Below are 11,164 nucleotides of genomic sequence, written 5' to 3'. Positions count from 1 at the left end.
CACGCGCGGGCAGGCGCCTGCGTGTGTGTGTGTGCGTGTCCGGTTTTCCATTGGTATGCCCCTTCTATAGACACCGGGCACAAAGTTCAGAGTCCATTGGGAGGGTGACCGTGCGTGTAGCCTCATGTTCGCAGCCTGGCCTAAGATGGAGTCCAGCTCTGTCTGTTTCCTCCTTCACTCTAGCTTCCATCTGCAGAGCTTCAGGCACAGGGCCTTTTGAGTTCTCCGTCAGAAGGGCAAGAGATGGTGGCAAATGTCCCCCCAGAGAGGGTTGTCCCCTCTGACAGAGCTTCCGATATCGGAGGCAACTCAGAAAACTTCAGGATCCAGTCCCACTTTCGGGGGAAGCACCACAGGCAAAGGACCAAACACACGTGGCCCAGGAATCTCCCATCCAGAAGTGGATATCCCCGTTTCACAGAAACATCCTCTGGGCCCCTAAGGAACGTATGGAAATCACTCTCTCGCCAAGGAGAGAAGAATCCTCACTGAGAGTTTCTGAAGTCTGGAAGGACCAGGTAGAGAGAAAAAGAGAAACGATTCTATTCCGCTGACAGGGGCATTATTGTTTGAAGCGACCAAGTGGATGTCCGTCTTTTCCAATTCCCATTTTAAACATTGTGTCCTTTCCGGTCCTTTGTGGTCTCTTTGGATCTGGAAAGCAACAGAGTTAACGGTAAGGTCCTTTTTTTTTTTTTTTTTTTTTTATGATTATGATTATTTTCCCCCCCTGCCTGTCTGCCTGTCCCTCCCCCTCTTCTCTCTGTCTCTCGCGCTTTTCACTCAGGTTAGGGAATTCACAACAACAACAACAAAAGTAGTGAGAAATCTGTATTTCTGCAGGTCAGGAAGCAACAGGTAAGAACTAGACATGGAACACAACAGGCTGGTTCCAAATAGGGTAAGGAGTCCATCAAGGCTCTCTATCATCACCCTGCTTATTTAACTTACATGCCGAGTACAGCATCACGAGACACGCTGGGCTGGATGAAGCACAAGCTGGAATCAAAATGGCTGGGAGAAATAGCAATCCCCTCAGATATGCAGATGACACCACCCTTATGGCAGAAATGAAGTATAGAGTGGGTTTACAAAGTCGTGCTCGTTTCGGGTTTTCAGATTCTTTTCCCTCAGAGGTGAATCCAAAGTAGGAAGCCTACATTTCCTGTGCTGCCTGGTAGGTGCTTGTGGATTGTATGATGTACATGTCGTATGTGTACACGTTCAACCCGACCTCCTAAGTGGACCGTCCTGCCCCTCCCCGCCCCAACGTATTTTCGTCAAGAAGTCAGGCATCCATTTGAGCATCCTACTCCTCAGGTCATCCGATCCCATGGAAGAAGTCAATCCTCCCGTTTTTCCATCGGTCCTCTACACGTCGCCTGATGATGATGGGGGGTGACCGGAAGACTGACAGTTCTGAAGAATTTTGCAAGAGATTCGGTGAAGGCTCCTAGGATTTGCTCAGTGAAGTGGGTGGCGTGTCAACCACTAGGGACCGTGGAAGGTATGCCCCAAGTGGCAAACAGCGTTACCTTCCACAGAGAAAGCTCTACCTAGCATACCAAGGATGCTTGACCACGCACCCGCCCCGCCCCCCCCCAGGTGACAGGCGTGACGGGTCAGACTGTAGAAATCTTCCTGTCAAGGGTGTATTAACAGGCAGAGGCACCTTAGAGGCACCCTGTCCTGTGAAGCTGGAGGTGGGGAGGAAGGGGCAGAGGGACGATGAAGAAGGGAAGGAGAAAGTGAGGGACAGGGACACCACACAGTGTGTGTGGGGGGCGTGTCTGTGCCGTGTGTGGGTTCCACGTGGGTGTGTGCGCCTGTGGGTGCGGGTGTGAGGGGAGGCGGGCAGAGGCAGAGGCAGGGAGACACACAGCCAGGTCAAGGATAACATAATGTGTGTGGGGGGAGGGGCGGGGGTGGGTGGGTGCGTGCGTGCGTGGTGTGTGCGTGGGGGGGGGTGGCGCACAGGACCGTGTGTGAAGGAGGGCAGTGTGTGGGGGGCAAGTGTGTGTGTGGGGGGGTGTCTGTGCTGTGTGCGGGTGCCACGTGGTTGTTAAGCGGGGGGTGGGGGGGAGGGGCGGGCAGAGAGACACACCCGGGCCAAGGACAACGTACTGTGTGGCGGAGCGGGCGGGGGGTGGGTGGGAGTGTGGGTGCGGGGTGTGTGCGTGTGTGCGGTGCCCCATAGGACCGTGGGGGGGGGCAGTGTGTGTGTGGGGGTGTGGGTCTGTGCTGTGTGCAGATCCCACGTAAGTGTGAGTGAGGGGAGGGGCAGAGGTAGAGGCAGAGGGACACAGCCAGGCCAAGGACAACATAGTTTGGGGGAGGGTCGGGGTGGGGGGTGCGAGTGTGCGTGCGGGGTGTGTGCGTGTGTGCGATGGCGCCTAGGACTGTGCGGGGGGGCGGGCAGTGTGTGGGGGGTGGTGTGTCTGTGCTGTGTGCGGGTGCCACGTGGGTGTGTGCGCCTGTGGGTGCGGGTGTGGGGGAGGGGAGCGGGCAGTGACAGCGGCAGAGAGAGACAGCCAGGCCAAGGACAACGTAGTGTGTGGGGGAGCGGGCGGGGGGTGGGAGTGTGGGTGTGGGGTGTGTGCGTGTGTGCGGTGGCCCATAGGACCGTGGGGGGGCAGTGTGTGTGTGGGGGGGTGTCTGTGCTGTGTGCAGGTCCCACGGAGGTGTGAGTGGGGGGAGGGGCAGAGGCAGAGAGACACAGCCAGGCCAAGGACAACATAGTGGGGGGGGGGCGGGGGGGTGGGAGTGTGCGTGCGGGGTGTGTGCGCGTGTGCGATGGCGCATAGGACCGTGTGTGGGGTGTTGCGTGTGTGCGACGGCACATAGGACCGTGTGTGGGGTGTTGTGTCTGTGCTGTGTGGGAATGCCACGGGGGTGTGTCCGGGTGTGTGGGGGGGCGGGCAGTGACAGAGGCAGAGAGAGACAGCCAGGCCAAGGACAACGTAGTGTGTGTGGGCGGGGTCGGGGTGCGGGGTGGGAGTGTGCGTGCAGGGTGTGTGCGGAGGCGCCTAGGACCGTGCGGGGGGGCGGGCAGTGTGTGGGGGGTGGTGTGTCTGTGCTGTGTGCGGGTGCCACGTGGGTGTGTGCGCCTGTGGGTGCGGGTGTGGGGGAGGGGAGCGGGCAGTGACAGCGGCAGAGAGAGACAGCCAGGCCAAGGACAACGTAGTGTGTGGGGGAGGGGGCGGGGGGGAGTGTGGGTGCGGGGTGTGTGCGGTGGCCCATAGGACCGTGGGGGGGGCAGTGTGTGTGTGTGGGGGGGTGTCTGTGCTGTGTGCAGGTCCCACGGAGGGGTGAGTGGGGGGAGGGGCAGAGGCAGAGGCAAAGAGACACAGCCAGGCCAAGGACAACATAGTGTGGGGGGGGCGGGGCGGGGGGTGGGAGTGTGCGTGCGGGGTGTGTGCGTGTGTGCGATGGCACCTAGGACCGTGTGTGTAGGGGGGCAGTGTGGGGGGATATTGTGTCTGTGCTGTGTGCGAATGCCACGGGGGTGTGTGCGCCTGTGGGTGCGGGTGTGGGAGGGGCGGGCAGTGACAGAGGCAGAGAGAGACAGCCAGGCCAAGGACAACGTAGTGTGGGTGGGCGGGTTCGGGGTGCGGGGTGGGGAGTGTGCGTGCGGGGTGTGTGCGTGTGTGCGGAGGCGCCTAGGACCGCGCGGGGGGGGGCAGTGTGTGTGTAGGGGGGGGTGTCTCTGCTGTGTGCGGGTGCCACGTGGGTGTGAGGGGGGCGGCGGGCAGAGAGACACACAGCCAGGCCAAGGACAACATAGTGTGTGGAGGGGGAGGGGCGGGGGTGGGTGGGGGGTGTGTCTGTGCTGTGTGCGGGTGCCACGTGGTTGTTAAGGGGGGGGCGGGCAGAGAGACACACAGCCAGGCCAAGGACAACATAGTGTGTGGGGGAGGGGCGGGGGGGTGAGAAGCAGTGTGGGTGCCGGGTGTGTGCGTGGGTGCGGTGGCCCATAGGACCGTGTGGGGGAGGGCAGTGTGTGTGGGGGGTGTGTGTCTGTGCTGTGTGCAGGTCCCACGTAGTTGTGAGTGGGGGGAGGGGCAGAGGCAGAGGCAGAGGCAGAGAGACACACAGCCAGGCCAAGGACAACATAGTGGGGCGGGGTGGGGGGGGTGGGAGTGTGCGTGCGGGGTGTGTGCCTGTGTGCGGTGGCGCATAGGGCCGTGTGTGTAGGGGGCCAGTGTCGGGGTGGTGGTGTGTCTGTGCGCCACGTGGGTGTGGGGGGGGGCCGGCAGAGAGACAGAGCCAGTCCAAGGACAACGCTGTGTGTGTGTGTGAGTGGGTGTGCAGGGTGTGGCCGGCGTGTGTGCGGGTGCTGCGTAGGGCCGTGCGGGAGTGCGTGCGCTGTGTGTGTACGCGTTGGGGGCGTGGGCAGCGTGTGTAGGTGGTGCGGGCAGAGACAGAAAGACACAGTCAGCAAAGGACAACGTGCACAGATATTCTTCTGAATATTTGCTTGTGTTTTCTGAGCTCATCACCTCCGGGATCAAGCTCACTCCCGTGCAACGGGAGTCTGCCCCCCTCACCTCAGCCACCACCGGCCAGCACTTGTCTTGGGCAGACAAGGGAGTGTTCCGATTTGGCCGGCGCGGGGGGGGGGGGGGTGGGGTGGCGGAGGAGTGGGGTGGGTGCGCAGGGTTTCGTTGTCACGAGGCGAACTTTGACCCTTGTGTTCTGCCCCTGAACCTCACTGGAGAGACTGGACCCGCGTGACCTGTCACGTCTTGGTTTCAACATCCTTGGCGGGAGAACTAAGATTCCCCCATGCGAAGTGATCAGGCCAGAGAGAAGGAAGTCGATTCCCTTGGGATCCAATGCCCGTTTTCTCGAATCCAGTTAAGTTTCGTCAAGATTTCCCACCCAAACCGAAAAGCCGAAGTGGCTACCTATCCCCGCCCCCTTGACCTCTGTCCCAAGGTGCCCCTCCCACACCGCCTCCTTCCACAGCCTCAAGGCATTCAAGAGTTAGCCGGCCCGGGCCGGCTCCATCCGTGGTCGCCCCGCCCCAAGACCCTCTGAAAAAGCGCCCGACAGGCAGGTGGCGCCCGACCCCCAACCAGCTATCCAGTGAGCCAGCCCCAGCATAGGAGCTTAGTGGGCGACCGACGGGGACTCGTTGCCAGACGGAGCCCATCCTAGTTCGCGTTTCTCCGCTCAGTCAACGGCGCAGACAGGAGAACGGGATCCGCCCACACTTCTCGAGAACGTCCCTGGGCGAGGGATGACGGACGCACGGACGGACGGGACGGGAAGGATTCTTGACTCCCCACCCACGGAGCAGCGGAATGCACTCCCATCCGAGGGGGATCGCAGGCCCACGTCAGACGGTGTGAGCACACGCCCCAGAACAACAACTCGCCAGCATCCCCGTCCGTGTCCCCGTCACCATCTTTGGGCACGCCAGGAGAAAGCCCTTTTGTGACCCGGACGACGGCTCTTTCGGCAAAAGCAACGTTGAGCAACGGCACAAATGAAGAGACTTGGATTTGAAACGACGCGTTCATATAGCAGCGCCTCAAAAGCAAAAGCACGCACTCGTCCCTCACATAACCGCAACCAACAAACCCGACGCACCTGAAAAAGAAAAAGCAAACGGAAGAGAACGGGTCGATCTGGCGGCTCGGTCGCCGAGACCAGATCAACCCCGGAAGGCAGGGCGAGCCGAGAGCCCACTCGGGTGAGGTCGAGCGGGATCAACACGGCAGCTCGGCGGCAGAGGTCGCGAGTGGGAGAGGTCCGTCCGGGTGCTCGACCCGCGGGCGCTGGCCGCTCTGCGGCCCAGTGAGGGAAGGAGGGGGGGAGGGGCGGAGACCCTGACAACTGGGCGACGCGCGCGCGCTGGCGGCTCGGCTGGCGAGGTCGCGAGTGGGAGAGGCCCGGCCGGCAGGTGGACCCGCGGGCACCGACAGCTCGGCGGCAGAGTGAGGAAAGTGGGGGGAGGGGCAGACAGCCTGACAACCGGGCGACGGGCGCGCGCTGGCGGCTCGGCGGGCGAGGTCGCGAGTGGGAGAGGCCCGGCCGACAGCTGGACACGCGGGCACCGCCAGCTCGGCGGCAGAGTGAGGGAAGGAGGGAGGAGGGGCGGAGTCCCTGCCAGGCGGGCGACGCGCGCGCGCCGGCGGCTGGGCGCCATAGGTCGCGAGTGCGAGAGGCCCGGCCGACAGGTGGACACGCGGGCACCGCCAGCTCGGCGGCAGAGTGAGGGAAGGGGGGGGAGGGGCAGACACCCTGACAACCGGGCGACGGGCGCGTGCTGGCGGCTCGGCGGGCGAGGTCGCGAGTGGGAGAGGCCCGGCCGACAGCTGGACCCGCGGGCACCGCCAGCTCGGCGGCAGAGTGAGGGAAGGAGGGAGGAGGGGCGGAGTCCCTGCCAGGCGGGCGACGCGCGCGCGCTGGCGGCTCGGCGGCAGAGGTCGCGAGTGCGAGAGGCCCGGCCGACAGGTGGACACGCGGGCACCGCCAGCTCGGCGGCAGAGTGAGGGAAGGAGGGAGGAGGGGCGGAGTCCCTGCCAGGCGGGCGACGCGCGCGCGCTGGCGGCTCGGCGGCAGAGGTCGCGAGTGCGAGAGGCCCGGCCGACAGGTGGACACGCGGGCACCGCCAGCTCGGCGGCAGAGTGAGGGAAGGGGGGGAGGGGCAGACAGCCTGACAACCGGGCGACGGGCGCGCGCTGGCGCCTCGGCTGGCGAGGTCGCGAGTGGGAGAGGCCCTGCCCGCAGGTGGACACGCGGGCACCCGCAGCTCGTCGAGAGTTAGGGAAGGGGGGAAGTTAGGGAAGGGGGGGAGGGGATAGAACCCCGTCGGGCTCGTCGACCCGCGGCTCCTGGCGGCTCTGCGGCCGAGTTAGGGGAGGAGTGGGGGAGGGGCAGACAGCCTGACAGCCGGGCGACGGGCGCGCGCTGGCGGCTCGGCGGGCGAGGTCGCGATTGGGAGAGGCCCCGCCCGCAGGTGGACACGCCGGCACCCGCAGCTCGTCGAGAGTTAGGGAAGGGGGGGAGTTAGGGAAGGGGGGGAGGGGATAGAACCCCTTCGGACTCGTCGACCCGCGGCTCCTGGCGGCTCTGCGGCCGAGTTAGGGGAGGAGGGGGGGAGGGGCAGACAGCCTGACAGCCGGGCGACGGGCGCGCGCTGCCGGCTCGGCGGGCGAGGTCGCGAGTGGGAGAGGCCCTGCCCGCAGGTGGACCCGCGGGCACCCGCAGCTCGTCGACAGGGTTAGGGAAGGGGGGGAGGGGATAGAGCCCCGTCGGGCTCGTCGACCCGCGGCTCCTGGCGGCTCTGCGGCCGAGTTAGGGAAGGGGGGGAGGGGCAGACTCCCTGCCAGGCGGGCGACGCGCGCGCGCTGGCGGCTGGGCGCCATAGGTCGCGAGTGCGAGAGGCCCGGCCGACAGGTGGATACGCGGGCACCGCCAGCTCGGCGGCAGAGTGAGGGAAGGGGGGGAGGGGCAGACACCCTGACAACCGGGCGACGGGCGCGTGCTGGCGGCTCGGCGGGCGAGGTCGCCAGTGGGAGAGGCCCGGCCGACAGCTGGACCCGCGGGCACCGCCAGCTCGGCGACAGAGTGAGGGAAGGAGGGAGGAGGGGCGGAGTCCCTGCCAGGCGGGCGACGCGCGCGCGCTGGCGGCTCGGCGGCAGAGGTCGCGAGTGCGAGAGGCCCGGCCGACAGGTGGACACGCGGGCACCGCCAGCTCGGCGCAGAGTGAGGAAAGGGGGGAGGAGGGGCAGACACCCTGACAGCCGGGAGACGGGCTCGCGCTGGCGGCTCGGCGGGCGAGGTCGCGAGTGGGAGAGGCCCTGCCGGCAGGTGGACACGCGGGCACCCGCAGTTCGTCGACAGGGTGAGGGAAGGGGGGGAGGGGATAGAGCCCCGTCGGGCTCGTCGACCCGCGGCTCCTGGCGGCTCTGCGGCCGAGTTAGGGGAGGAGTGGGGGAGGGGCAGACAGCCTGACAGCCGGGCGACGGGCGCGCGCTGCCGTCTCGGCGGGCGAGGTCGCGAGTGGGAGGGGCCCTGCCCGCAGGTGGACCCGCGGGCACCCGCAGCTCGTCGTCAGGGTTAGGGAAGGGGGGGAGTTAGGGAAGGGGGGGAGGGGCTAGAACCCCGTCGCGCTGGTCGACCCGCGGCTCCTGGCGGCTCTGCGGCCGAGTTAGGGGAGGAGTGGGGGAGGGGCAGACAGCCTGACAGCCGGGCGACGGGCGCGCGCTGCCGTCTCCGCGGGCGAGGTCGCGAGTGGGAGGGGCCCTGCCCGCAGGTGGACCCGCGGGCACCCGCAGCTCGTCGTCAGGGTTAGGGAAGGGGGGGAGTTAGGGAAGGGGGGGAGGGGCTAGAACCCCGTCGCGCTGGTCGACCCGCGGCTCCTGGCGGCTCTGCGGCCGAGTTAGGGGAGGAGTGGGGGAGGGGCAGACAGCCTGACAGCCGGGCGACGGGCGCGCGCTGCTGTCTCGGCGGCAGAGGTCGCGAGTGCGAGAGGCCCGGCCGACAGGTGGACCCTCGGGCACCCGCAGCTCGTCGACAGGGTTAGGGAAGGGGGGGAGTTAGGGAAGGGGGGGAGGGGCTAGAACCCCGTCGGGCTCGTCGACCCGCGGCTCCTGGCGGCTCTGCGGCCGAGTTAGGGAAGGGGGGGGAGGGGCAGACTCCCTGCCAGGCGGGCGACGCGCGCGCGCCGGCGGCTGGGCGCCATAGTTCGCGAGTGCGAGAGGCCCGGCCGACAGGTGGACACGCGGGCACCGCCAGCTCGGCGGCAGAGTGAGGGAAGGGGGGGAGGGGCAGACACCCTGACAACCGGGCGACGGGCGCGTGCTGGCGGCTCGGCGGGCGAGGTCGCGAGTGGGAGAGGCCCGGCCGACAGCTGGACCCGCGGGCACCGCCAGCTCGGCGGCAGAGTGAGGGAAGGAGAGAGGAGGGGCGGAGTCCCTGCCAGGCGGGCGACGCGCGCGCGCTGGCGGCTGGGCGCCATAGGTCGCGAGTGCGAGAGGCCCGGCCGACAGGTGGACACGCGGGCACCGCCAGCTCGGCGGCAGAGTGAGGGAAGGAGGGAGGAGGGGCGGAGTCCCTGCCAGGCGGGCGACGCGCGCGCGCTGGCGGCTCGGCGGCAGAGGTCGCGAGTGCGAGAGGCCCGGCCGACAGGTGGACACGCGGGCACCGCCAGCTCGGCGGCAGAGTGAGGGAAGGGGGGGAGGGGCAGACAGCCTGACAACCGGGCGACGGGCGCGCGCTGGCGCCTCGGCTGGCGAGGTCGCGAGTGGGAGAGGCCCTGCCCGCAGGTGGACACGCGGGCACCCGCAGCTCGTCGAGAGTTAGGGAAGGGGGGGGAGTTAGGGAAGGGGGGGAGGGGATAGAACCCCGTCGGGCTCGTCGACCCGCGGCTCCTGGCGGCTCTGCGGCCGAGTTAGGGGAGGAGGGGGGGAGGGGCAGACAGCCTGACAGCCGGGCGACGGGCGCGCGCTGCCGTCTCGGCGGGCGAGGTCGCGAGTGGGAGGGGCCCTGCCCGCAGGTGGACCCGCGGGCACCCGCAGCTCGTCGACAGGGTTAGGGAAGGGGGGGAGTTAGGGAAGGGGGGGAGGGGCTAGAACCCCGTCGGGCTCGTCGACCCGCGGCTCCAAGCGGCTCTGCGGCCGAGTTAGGGGAGGAGGGGGGGAGGGGCAGACAGCCTGACAGCCGGGCGACGGGCGCGCGCTGCCGGCTCGGCGGGCGAGGTCGCGAGTGGGAGAGGCCCTGCCCGCAGGTGGACCCGCGGGCACCCGCAGCTCGTCGACAGGGTTAGGGAAGGGGGGGAGGGGATAGAGCCCCGTCGGGCTCGTCGACCCGCGGCTCCTGGCGGCTCTGCGGCCGAGTTAGGGAAGGGGGGGGAGGGGCAGACTCCCTGCCAGGCGGGCGACGCGCGCGCGCCGGCGGCTGGGCGCCAAAGTTCGCGAGTGCGAGAGGCCCGGCCGACAGGTGGACACGCGGGCACCGCCAGCTCGGCGGCAGAGTGAGGGAAGGGGGGGAGGGGCAGACACCCTGACAACCGGGCGACGGGCGCGTGCTGGCGGCTCGGCGGGCGAGGTCGCGAGTGGGAGAGGCCCTGCCGACAGCTGGACCCGCGGGCACCGCCAGCTCGGCGACAGAGTGAGGGAAGGAGGGAGGAGGGGCGGAGTCCCTGCCAGGCGGGCGACGCGCGCGCGCTGGCGGCTCGGCGGCAGAGGTCGCGAGTGCGAGAGGCCCGGCCGACAGGTGGACACGCGGGCACCGCCAGCTCGGCGCAGAGTGAGGAAAGGGGGGAGGAGGGGCAGACACCCTGACAGCCGGGAGACGGGCTCGCGCTGGCGGCTCGGCGGGCGAGGTCGCGAGTGGGAGAGGCCCTGCCGGCAGGTGGACACGCGGGCACCCGCAGCTCGTCGTCAGGGTTAGGGAAGGGGGGGAGTTAGGGAAGGGGGGGAGGGGCTAGAACCCCGTCGCGCTGGTCGACCCGCGGCTCCTGGCGGCTCTGCGGCCGAGTTAGGGGAGGAGTGGGGGAGGGGCAGACAGCCTGACAGCCGGGCGACGGGCGCGCGCTGCTGTCTCGGCGGCAGAGGTCGCGAGTGCGAGAGGCCCGGCCGACAGGTGGACCCTCGGGCACCCGCAGCTCGTCGACAGGGTTAGGGAAGGGGGGGAGTTAGGGAAGGGGGGGAGGGGCTAGAACCCCGTCGGGCTCGTCGACCCGCGGCTCCTGGCGGCTCTGCGGCCGAGTTAGGGAAGGGGGGGGAGGGGCAGACTCCCTGCCAGGCGGGCGACGCGCGCGCGCCGGCGGCTGGGCGCCATAGTTCGCGAGTGCGAGAGGCCCGGCCGACAGGTGGACACGCGGGCACCGCCAGCTCGGCGGCAGAGTGAGGGAAGGGGGGGAGGGGCAGACACCCTGACAACCGGGCGACGGGCGCGTGCTGGCGGCTCGGCGGGCGAGGTCGCGAGTGGGAGAGGCCCGGCCGACAGCTGGACCCGCGGGCACCGCCAGCTCGGCGGCAGAGTGAGGGAAGGAGAGAGGAGGGGCGGAGTCCCTGCCAGGCGGGCGACGCGCGCGCGCTGGCGGCTGGGCGCCATAGGTCGCGAGTGCGAGAGGCCCGGCCGACAGGTGGACACGCGGGCACCGCCAGCTCGGCGGCAGAGTGAGGGAAGGAGGGAGGAGGGGCGGAGT

The 11,164-nt window shown here is 68.2% G+C and overlaps 1 long non-coding RNA gene across 2 annotated transcripts in view; it reads left to right on the top strand.

Moving 5' to 3' along the window:
* Positions 1 to 4,947: 4,947 nt before the first annotated feature.
* LOC145534291 (uncharacterized) overlaps positions 4,948 to 11,164 on the top strand; it is a 27,099-nt gene continuing 20,882 nt past the window's right edge. Inside the window, exon 1 of one of the 2 annotated variants that reach the window (XR_014074422.1) lies at positions 4,948 to 5,698. This is a non-coding gene — a long non-coding RNA (uncharacterized LOC145534291). Of the gene's footprint in view, positions 5,756 to 11,164 lie in introns of both variants that reach the window. The other variant, XR_014074423.1, reaches the window with a different exon arrangement.

This window comes from Giraffa tippelskirchi, chromosome 14 (genome assembly GCF_054371585.1).
Source record: "Giraffa tippelskirchi isolate mGirTip1 chromosome 14, T2T-mGirTip1v1.2.pri, whole genome shotgun sequence".
Lineage (NCBI taxonomy): Eukaryota > Metazoa > Chordata > Mammalia > Artiodactyla > Giraffidae > Giraffa > Giraffa tippelskirchi.
This window is presented reverse-complemented; position numbering and strand designations above follow the sequence as displayed.